The sequence below is a fragment of the Plecotus auritus genome (genome assembly GCF_963455305.1).
Source record: "Plecotus auritus genome assembly, chromosome: 1".
NCBI classification, from domain to species: domain Eukaryota; kingdom Metazoa; phylum Chordata; class Mammalia; order Chiroptera; family Vespertilionidae; genus Plecotus; species Plecotus auritus.
In genome coordinates this window covers 222839719-222849390 of record NC_137770.1, presented here as the reverse complement: position 1 = coordinate 222849390, position 9672 = coordinate 222839719, and positions in this window count along the sequence as shown.

The window sequence follows — 9672 nt, the reverse complement described above, 5'->3', positions numbered from 1 at the left end:
TTCCTTCTTTTTTACAGCAGCGTAGTATTCCATTGTGTAGATGTGGAATCCTTTACACCTTTTAAACATAGGGTTCCCTAACCACCACTCCTTTCTCCCACCTCCAGAGAGTTTGTTGCTCCCTCTTCTGGGTTTGATAGTACTGGTTTATAACAACATCATCATAGCAGTTACTATTTGTGTCTGTTTTGTTCCAGCACTGTTTGGACATACACTAGTTCTTAGGTGAATAATAACAGGAAATACTTCCATAGTACTCAGTCCAGGCCAGGCATCATTCTATGTGCTTTACATGTACTAACCTATTTAATCCTGTACAACAAACCTGTATGATAGGTACTATTATTATTCCCTTTTTACAGTTGAAAAGCCAAGGTTAGTAACTTCCATGAGGTCACACAGCCAGTAGTTAGTGGAGCTGAGAGGCAGCATGTTCCCAGAATCCTTAATCACTATGCTATACTTCTTCTATTGATAGTGGACTGAACGTCAGAGAGGTTAAGCAATTTACCCAAGGTCACACAGTAAGTCACAGACATTGGAGGCAAACCTAAGCTGCCTGACCCAGAGTTTGAGTTTTCTTTCCTACTCTGAATTACACCGAGTGGCCAGATTATTATGATCTCTGAATGCATAATAATCTGGCCACTCAGTGTGTGTGTGTGTGTGTGTGTGTGTGTGTGTGTGTGTGTGTGTGTGTATAATATATTATATTAGAGGCCTGTGCATGAATTTGTGCATGGGTGGGGTCCGGCCAGCCTGTCCAGGGGGAGGGGACACGGGCAGTTGGCTGGCCTGCCTGCTGGTTAAACTCCTGGTTGAGGGGACAATTTGCATATTAGCCTTTTATTATATAGGATATACACTGAGTGGCCAGATTATTATGCATTCAGAGATCATAATAATCTGGCCACTCAGTGTACCTTCCTTTATATAGCAGGAGTGGTCAAACTTTTTATGTAAAGGGCCAGATAGTAAATATTTTAGGCTTTACACACAAGGCCATAAAGTCTCTGTTGCAACGTTGAATTGTAGCATGAAAGTAGCCATAGGACAATACATAAATGAAAGAGCATAGCTATGTTCCAATAAAATGTTATTTTATGGACACTGAAATTTGAATTTCATATAATACTCATATGTCACAAAATATTGCTCTTTTGATTTTTTTTAACCATTAAGAAAGTAAAGACCATTTTATTCATGGGCCACACAGAAACAGATGGTGGGTTTGCCCATGGTTGAGCGAGCCAGTTTGGCAACCTTGCTTTACTGCATCATTACATCATAGAACAGTTAGATATGCATGTACACCAGGTGTACCGGTTAATAATAGTGGATTTTGTAATCAAAGAAAACAGGATAATTTCAAGAGAAACATCAAAAGTGCTTTATTCAAAGTAATGTCTATCGCTAGCTACACATTTCCCCATCTTTCAGGTAATTTGTGGATACCATCCCAATAGAACTTTTCTTGTTTTGAGGCACACCATTCAGAGACCCAATTTTCCACTTCTTTGTATGGCGGGTGGATTAATACTTCCCAGGCAAGATCTTTTAACGTGTCTTTAACTGGTTTTAAAGTGTGTGATGGTGTGTCATCAGGAAGCAAAATTGCTTTGCCATGTCTTCTGGAACATTCTGGTCATTTCATGATCAAAGCGTGGTTCAAATTGATTATTTGTTGTCGGTAGTGATCAGTATTAATGGTTTCACCTGGTTTTAGAAGCTCACACTGTCCTGATCTCACCAAACGCAGAGCATTGTCTTCTTTCCGAAGTGATTTGGCCTTGCATTAGATATTGATGGTTGACCTGGATCAACCCATGATTTTGTGCATTTGGGATTCTCAAAATAAATCCACTTTTCATTGCCAGTCACAATTCAATGCAAAAAAGACTTTATTTCCTGCCGTTGAAGCAACATTTTACTGATGACTTTTCGGTTTTCAATTTGTCTTTCGTTCAGTTGATGTGGCACCCATTTTCCTTCCTTTAAAGTCTTTCCCATTGCTTGTAAATGATCGGAAATTGTTTGCTGAGCAACGTTTAATCTTCCTGCAAGTTGTTTTTGAGTTTGACACACATCTTCATTCAATAATGCTTGTAATTGTTGGTCTTCAAACTTTTTCGGTTGACCTGGACGTTCTTTGTCTTTCACATCAAAATCATCACTTTTAAAGCATTTAAAACAGCATTCACAAGTATCTTGAGATGGAGCATGTTCACCATAAGTATTCATCAGCACTTTTCTTCAAAATAAAGTAATGAATTAAAACTTCCCGCAAATGCTTTTTTTTTTGGCACAAAATTTGACATTTTTAAGTGTAAAAATATCTATGATGTTAACACTTTCAGCAAATTTGACACATGAAGTTTTGAAGCTTGTTGTCAATACGACAAAACAGCATACATATCAAATCGCATCTATAGCAACATATGTGTAACTCCATCTATTGAAAAAAATCCGCATTATCAACCAGTACACCTAGTATGCTTCTTTGTTTTCTTTCCTAAAACAATTCAGCTTGGGCCCCAAACATGCATAGCCCACTGAGAAAATATGAGTCCCTGGGTGAATGAAATTCACGTTCCTTAGCAAGAGGTTCAGAGACTACCTGACCCTTTTTTTGAACATGCCCCGTCGGGGCTGCACTCTTGACTCCAAGCAGTTTTTCAGAATATTCCTGCCATTACTTTGAGAGAAGCTATGGTAACTACTTTTTCCAATCACCTTAGTTTAGAGGTGAGGTTCTGGTGTCTCTCTTTAAAAACAAAAAAGGTTACCTTTATTGTTGAAAGTATTACTAATGTCCCTCCTTTCTTCCCCCATTGACCCTTAATGGCACCGGGGCAGTTGACTGACTGGCTGTCCATTGTTTTTGACTCTGTTCTTGGACAAGGTGAGAACTCTAGACCTTTTGGTGACAATGGATTCTTATGCTCCTGGGAGTGGAAGGGACAGAGGGCAGAGTGGCTGGAACAGAGGCGGGGAAGGGTGCCACAGTCCCTGCTTGGCCTGGGAGTGGGAGGCACAGGGATCAAGCTCAGAAAGGCTTCCAGGGTGCCGAGATAATAGAAAGCCTCAGGGCTTGGTGACTATGTTTTAATTAGACTATGATGGGGTTAAATAGGCTTTAGGTTTAGGATTGTCAACATTGCTTAGATCTTTGACTCTGAAGAATATGTATTAAAAGTTGCAAACCAGCATCTTGCAAGCAGACTTTCAGAACAAAGTCCATTTAGAATTGGGATGATCTGTGCATAAAAAAAACAACAAAACACAAAACAAAAAACTGATTTGAAAGTGATTTCCTTTTGTGATTTCAAGAGGAAACTTAATCATTATTTGTAGCAATTACAAACACTACGGAGGGTTTCAAGTAGGGTTGAGAATTAGTGAAATGAATTTTTGCAAGAGGAAACAAGATAAAATAATACTTGAGAAGATGTTCCTTGAAAAGGCAGTAACCTTATTTTTAAAAATACTTTTACTGGAGTTTGATCTACAGACAGAAAAGCGAACACGCCGTGGGTCCACAGCTTGATGAATTCTCACACTAAACACACGTGTGGAACCAGCTTCCAGGTGAAGAAATAGCACAATTCTTGTAACAAATGAAGAACTGGTTTATTTGTGGGAGCAGCAAGGACCTCGTGGGAAGGGATGGCTAAGAAAAAGTGTCTTGAAAATGGGTTTGCATAGGAAGCGTAGCTTTATCTGAGACGTGCTGGGCAGGGCCGTGGGGAATTATGGTGTGTGGGTGACACAGGGACTCGCTGCAGCTTTGGTGAAGTCTGTAGTTGTGGAATGGTCACCTCCAGGAGGAGAGCAGCTACCTCCTTCACTGTTGTGCTTCAGCATCTGTTACAGTGCCTGCCACGTGGGAAGCCCTAAACAAATGGTGTGTTGTTTTTTTAAAACAAATAAAACAACCAATGAATAACACATATGAAATATTTGGTACAACCCCTGGAAAATGCTCAATAATGTAAATAAAAGTCACAGAATGACCCATTCGCCCTGTAATGCCACATTTGTGAATATGTTCCCTAAAAAAATTGTCCACACACAAGTAATATATATATCTAGCTTGAGTGTGTGTGTATATAAAATGGCACAGTTGTTAATTATGATGAAATACCAGAACCAGCTCAAAGACGCTGCTAGCAATGGGGAATGGGCTGTGCAGTTGTGAATTTTTGAAACAACAGAAAGCTATTTGTCTAAAGCCTGGCAAGTGTGTAGACTATGTTGAAAATAATTTAAAAAAAATCTGAAGACATTTTTAGGAGATGTATACAAGTGTATATTTATTAGAGAATAAAAACTGAGTAAGAGTTTGGAGTAATAACATTTAGAGATGGTTATTCTTTTTTAATGTTAAATTGCATAACACGATGATTCTCTTTCCTGGGAAGAAAAAGAAACACAATGAAGCTCCCGACCCCCCTTGCCAGATGGGGAGCTCCCTGGGTTCGCCGCCGGAGCAAGGCCTGCTCCAGCTGTGGTGCTCCTGCCGGGCTGTGCAGGGGTCGCTGATGGCGGAGATGAGCTGCTGAGGAGCATGCTGATTTCCTAATCATCTAAATGTATTAGATTTATGACAGAATCACTTAAAATATATATTTTTATTGATTTCAGAGAGAGGAAGGGAGAGGGAAAGAGAGATAGAAACATCAATGATGAGAATCATTGATTGGCTGCCTTCTGCATGCCCCCACACTGGGGATCAAGCCTGCAACCTGGGCATGTGCCCTTGACCGGAATCGAACTCGGGACCCTTCAGTCTGAAGGCTGACGCTCTAGCCACTCAGCCAAACCGGTTAGAGCAGAATCACTTTCCTTAATGAATTGACCGCTGCCAGTGCAGGTCCTTTGCCCAAAGCGCTTTGGAGGAGCATGCATTTAGATGCATTCTCTGTAATGGACAGGCCACCCGTGGCCAATGGCTGCCATGGACTCATATATATTTTTTAATAATATTTCTTTATTTTCATTTAAGATCAAAAGAATCTTAAATTTAAAGGAACACATTTACTTTATTTCTTTTTATTGGGGCGACATCCTATATAATAAAAGGGCAATATGCAAATCAACTGAACGGCCAAATGACCAGTCGCTATGATGCGCATTCACCCAGGAGGAGACGCTCAATGCAGGAGCTGCCCCCTGGTGGTCAGTGCACTCCCACAGGGGAGTGCCTCTAATCCAGAAGCCGGGTGAGCACAGCGGCCATGGCCGGAGCCTCTCCCACCTCTGAGGCAGCGCTAAGGAGCAGCGAGCAGGTGGATGGTAAGGAATGAGGGCTCCCAGACTGTGAGACGGATGTCTGACTGCTGGCAGGTGGACATCCCCCAAGGGGTCCCAGACTGCGAGAGGGTGCAGGCTGGGCTGAGGGACCCCTGCCCCTGAGTGCACAGATTTTCATGTACCAGGCCTCTAGTTGGTCAATAAGATTATATAGCTTTCAAGTGTACATTTCCATGATATAAGATCTGTACATTGCATGTGCGCCCACCACCCAAAGTCAAATCATCTTCCATCACCGTATATTTAGCCTCCTTTATCCTTTACTACCCCTCAGTAACCACCATACTGTTGTCTGTATCTGTAAGTTTCAGTTTTATATTCCACATATAAGTGAAATCATATGATTCTTAGCTTTTTCTGACCGACTTGCTTAGCGTAATATTCCCAAGGTCCATCCATGTTGTTGCAAATGGCAGTATTTCATATTTTTTATGGCTGAGTAGTATTTCATTGTATACATGTGTCACATCTTCTTTACCCAATCCTCTATCACTGGACACTTTGGTGATCTCCATGTCTTGGTCACCATGAATAAAGATGCAATGAACATAGGGGTGCATATATCTTTGCTAATAAATGTTTTCAAAATTTTGGGGTAGATACCCAGGCGAGGGATTGCTGGGTCATATGGTAACTCTATTCTTAATTTTTTGAGGACCCTCCATACTGTTTTTCATAGTGGCTGTACTAGTTTACATTCCCACCAGCAGTGAATGACAGTTTCTTTTTCTCCACAACCTCTGCAACACTTGTTATTACTTGTCTTGTTGATAATAGCCACTCTAGCAGGTGTGAGGTGGTATCTCATTGTAGTTTTGACTTGCATTTCCATGATGGCTAGTGAAGTTCAGCATCTTTTCATATATCTGTTGGTCATTTGTATGTCATCTTGGGAGAAGTGTCTTTTCAGGTACTCTGCCCATTTTTAAATTGGATTGTTTGTTTGGTGTTGAGTTGTATGAGTTTTTAAAAATATATATTTTGGATATTAATCTCTTGTCAAAGCTGTTTGCAAATATCTTCTCCCATTTGGTTGGTTGCCTTTTTGTTCTGTTGGTGGTTTCTTTTGCTGTGCAGAAGCTTTCTAGTTTGATATAGTCCCATTCATTTATTTTTGCCTTTACCTCTCTTGTTTTTGGGGTCAAATTCATAAACCCTTATCTAAGACCACGGTCTATAAGCTTAGTACCTATGTTTTCGTCTATGTAATTTTTTGTTTCAGGTCATACACTTAGGTCTTTGATCCATTTTGAACTAATTTTTACATGTGGGGACAAACCATGGGTTCATACTTTTGAAAAAAGAAAACAGCTGAGGATTCCATCAGCATTTTGAAGTAAGCCACCTCATAAAGTCCAGATAACCTAAAAACTACTATAATAACTTTTGGTTAATAATAGTCATAATTTCACCTTAGTTTTCTATTGTGCTCTATTGTTCTGAAGGGGCTTTCTTACATAACAAATAAGAGAGTATTTCCAAATGTACAAAGTCTTGTGAGAGTCCAAGCACAAATTATTGCCATTTGTTATATATTTCCACTGAACCTTATAAGCACCCTGTGAGGAAGGTGGGTAGATCTAATTCCATTTTCACAGATGAGGGAGAAACACAAGAGGACCAACATTTCAGCAGAGTGCGATGATGATATGTTAGAGGCATGAGGAGTGGGGGTTAGTATGGCCACACAGAGGGGGCACCTGGTCTACCAGTGGGTTAGGTGATTAAAGAAGATTTTTCAAGAAGAGATGAGAGTTGGGGGGTGGTGAGTGAAGGGCAGGTCTTTCCAGGCAAATAGAGAGGCACAGAGTGTATCTGAAGAAAGAGGGATAGTGAAGAGTGGGTATCTGTTAGTTGGGATGAGAATTGAGGGTTTCCTACTGGACAGCCCTCAGCTCTCCAGCAGATGAAATGGATGAGAGCTCATCCCTAAAGCCCTCCCTGTCCTCTGCCTTTGGGCCTTCACTATACCTCTGCCTTTGCAAGATGAAGCTTCCTTTCTGTCCTCTCTCTGTGTGTGAACCATAGGGGCCTGTTGAAGGCATCCTTTCTGTGAAAATGGCGAAAAGAGGAGAAAGGGACGAGAAATCAAGTTATTGAGACCTGAGAGGTTCCGGGGATGGGAGGTTCCTAAATTCCAGTCTGCTTTAAGTCCTACAAGGGCTGCTCATGGCGCTATCTGAAGTCACTCTCCGTAACTCTTCTGTTTTGAGAGACACATGATTGAGGCGTCCCTCCAGGTAGCCAGTTGTGAAATATCACTGAAATCCTGCTTCTATTTCTCACTTGGTAACCCCTTTAGGAGAAATCCCACTGAAATCAAGCTCATTAGCCTTCCACACTGATGATGTGACCCAGAGCGGCTCTACCTCGGGCACATGTGACACACCGTCTGAAGATGGTCTGTCATGTCTATATAGGGTATCGCTCTAGCCTGGACCAGAGCTCCTCCCCCGCCCTCCTCTCCCAGCTCCATATTTAGCATCTGCTAAAGGCTATGCATGTCATCATATAGCTCTTCCGTCCTCCCTGCTACGGAATCATGCAGAGGTTTGTTCTTATAGGCACTGTGGCAGGCAATAAAGGTTTCTCCTTTGGCTTTAGTTTTAATTGAACCACAGAGAAAGCTAGTCTTGTTCAACCCCTTTGCTGTTTGGGAAACCGAGGCTCGGAGAGCTGACTTGATGAGCCTCTGAGTGCCAGATGGGCTGGGGGGTGAAGGTCACTTGACGGAACAGAATCTTTTTCTCCCGTCTGACTCTTTGGAGCTCTCTAGATGGCAAAGCTCAGACAGAATTTCTTTGTTCACGTATAGATATATTTTTATACTATAAAAATACCCCCCTTTTTTTGTAGTTATAACTGGATATAAGATATACAGAGAATCCTTTGCTGGAAAAATACTCTTTAAAGCTACTTCGAAGTTTCCACTTATTAATAATTATCATTATGTTTAGTAATTATTATCTAACAGTGATATTAATAAGGACTAGTTATTGTGTGTTTGCTATGTGTTGACTATGTACATACAGTATGTTTACATTATGCACTGTGCTAAGGAATTTATACATCTAAGCACACAATACTCTCAACAACTGGTGATGTCGGTGCTGTTACATTGATTTTACAGAGGAGGAAACTGAGGCTGAGGGGGTTAAGAATGTCTCCTAAGGTTGTCACACAAGTCGTTTGGGCAGCCCAGATTCAATACCAGATCTACCCGACTATGGAGCCCGTGTTCTTAACAATTTTGCCTCATCAACTTCTTTTTGCAGATATTTGGTCAGGAAATTTGGCTTTTACTCAATCTTATTAGAGAGATTTTATTTAATAACCAAAAGTCTGGCGCATGTCCATTTTTCCTAGTTCTGGTCCTGCTACATTGGGATCAGAATAAAGCTTAAAAATGTCTTAACAGGTCTTAGCTTTGAACTAGGTAACGGGTGTACGTGCATGCGTGCGTGTGTGCATGTGTGTGACAAATGCATATATTTAAGTCATCAGTAAGTCTAAGGATCTGAAGTTTGAGACTGATGGAGCCCAAGGAGACTTCGCTCCGAGGTCTGGAGACAAAGATGTCCAGGACCATCCTGCATGACAGTGACCCACTATGAGTCTTCAGATAGAATCAGCTGAACCTTTGACACCCTGGCCCCCGTGCTATGGACACTCAGTATTTGGTATTTTAAATAAATAGTAGTGGAAATTGGTAACACGATGGCTCTCTATAGATCCCATATGCCAGGTTCTGTGCTGAGCCAGACTCTCCACATGCTGAATTCTTACAATAGTTACATGAAAAAGGCACTTTCTTGTTCTCATTTTCTATGAAAAAACAAAACAAAAAAAACAAGACTCAGAGAGGTTAAGTAACTTGGCTAAGTTACTTAAGTAACTTAGTAACCCAGCTTTTGTGTGGTTAAAAAAAGTGAATACATGAAAATCATGAGTTATTTATTTGATTAGCTCATTTGCAAAGGCTATTCTATCTAATTAAACCAACAGAGACCGTGGGTTGGCAAGGATAAAAATGTCTTGGAAGTGGATGTCAGGATTTAGAGGAGTGACCTTTAAAAGCTGAAGCAGACCTCTAGGTCGGCTTTACGTTGCTTTGTGTGTGACATGTCAGGAAGATCCCCGGTAGGGGAGTTTATAAGCCCGGATTGTATTAATAAGCTGTACTCTGGATTTTGGTCTGAAAGACCTTTCCTTTGTCTGAAGCAGGGCTGGCCTTGTGATGATGTCCCTTGGCAAATAGGGCACTGTCGCCACAGCTGGTCTCATCGTCGGGGACTGGCTCACCTGCAGTGAATGAGAATTTATTTGATCTTTTCATGAAATTCAGATTCTGTCCTATGT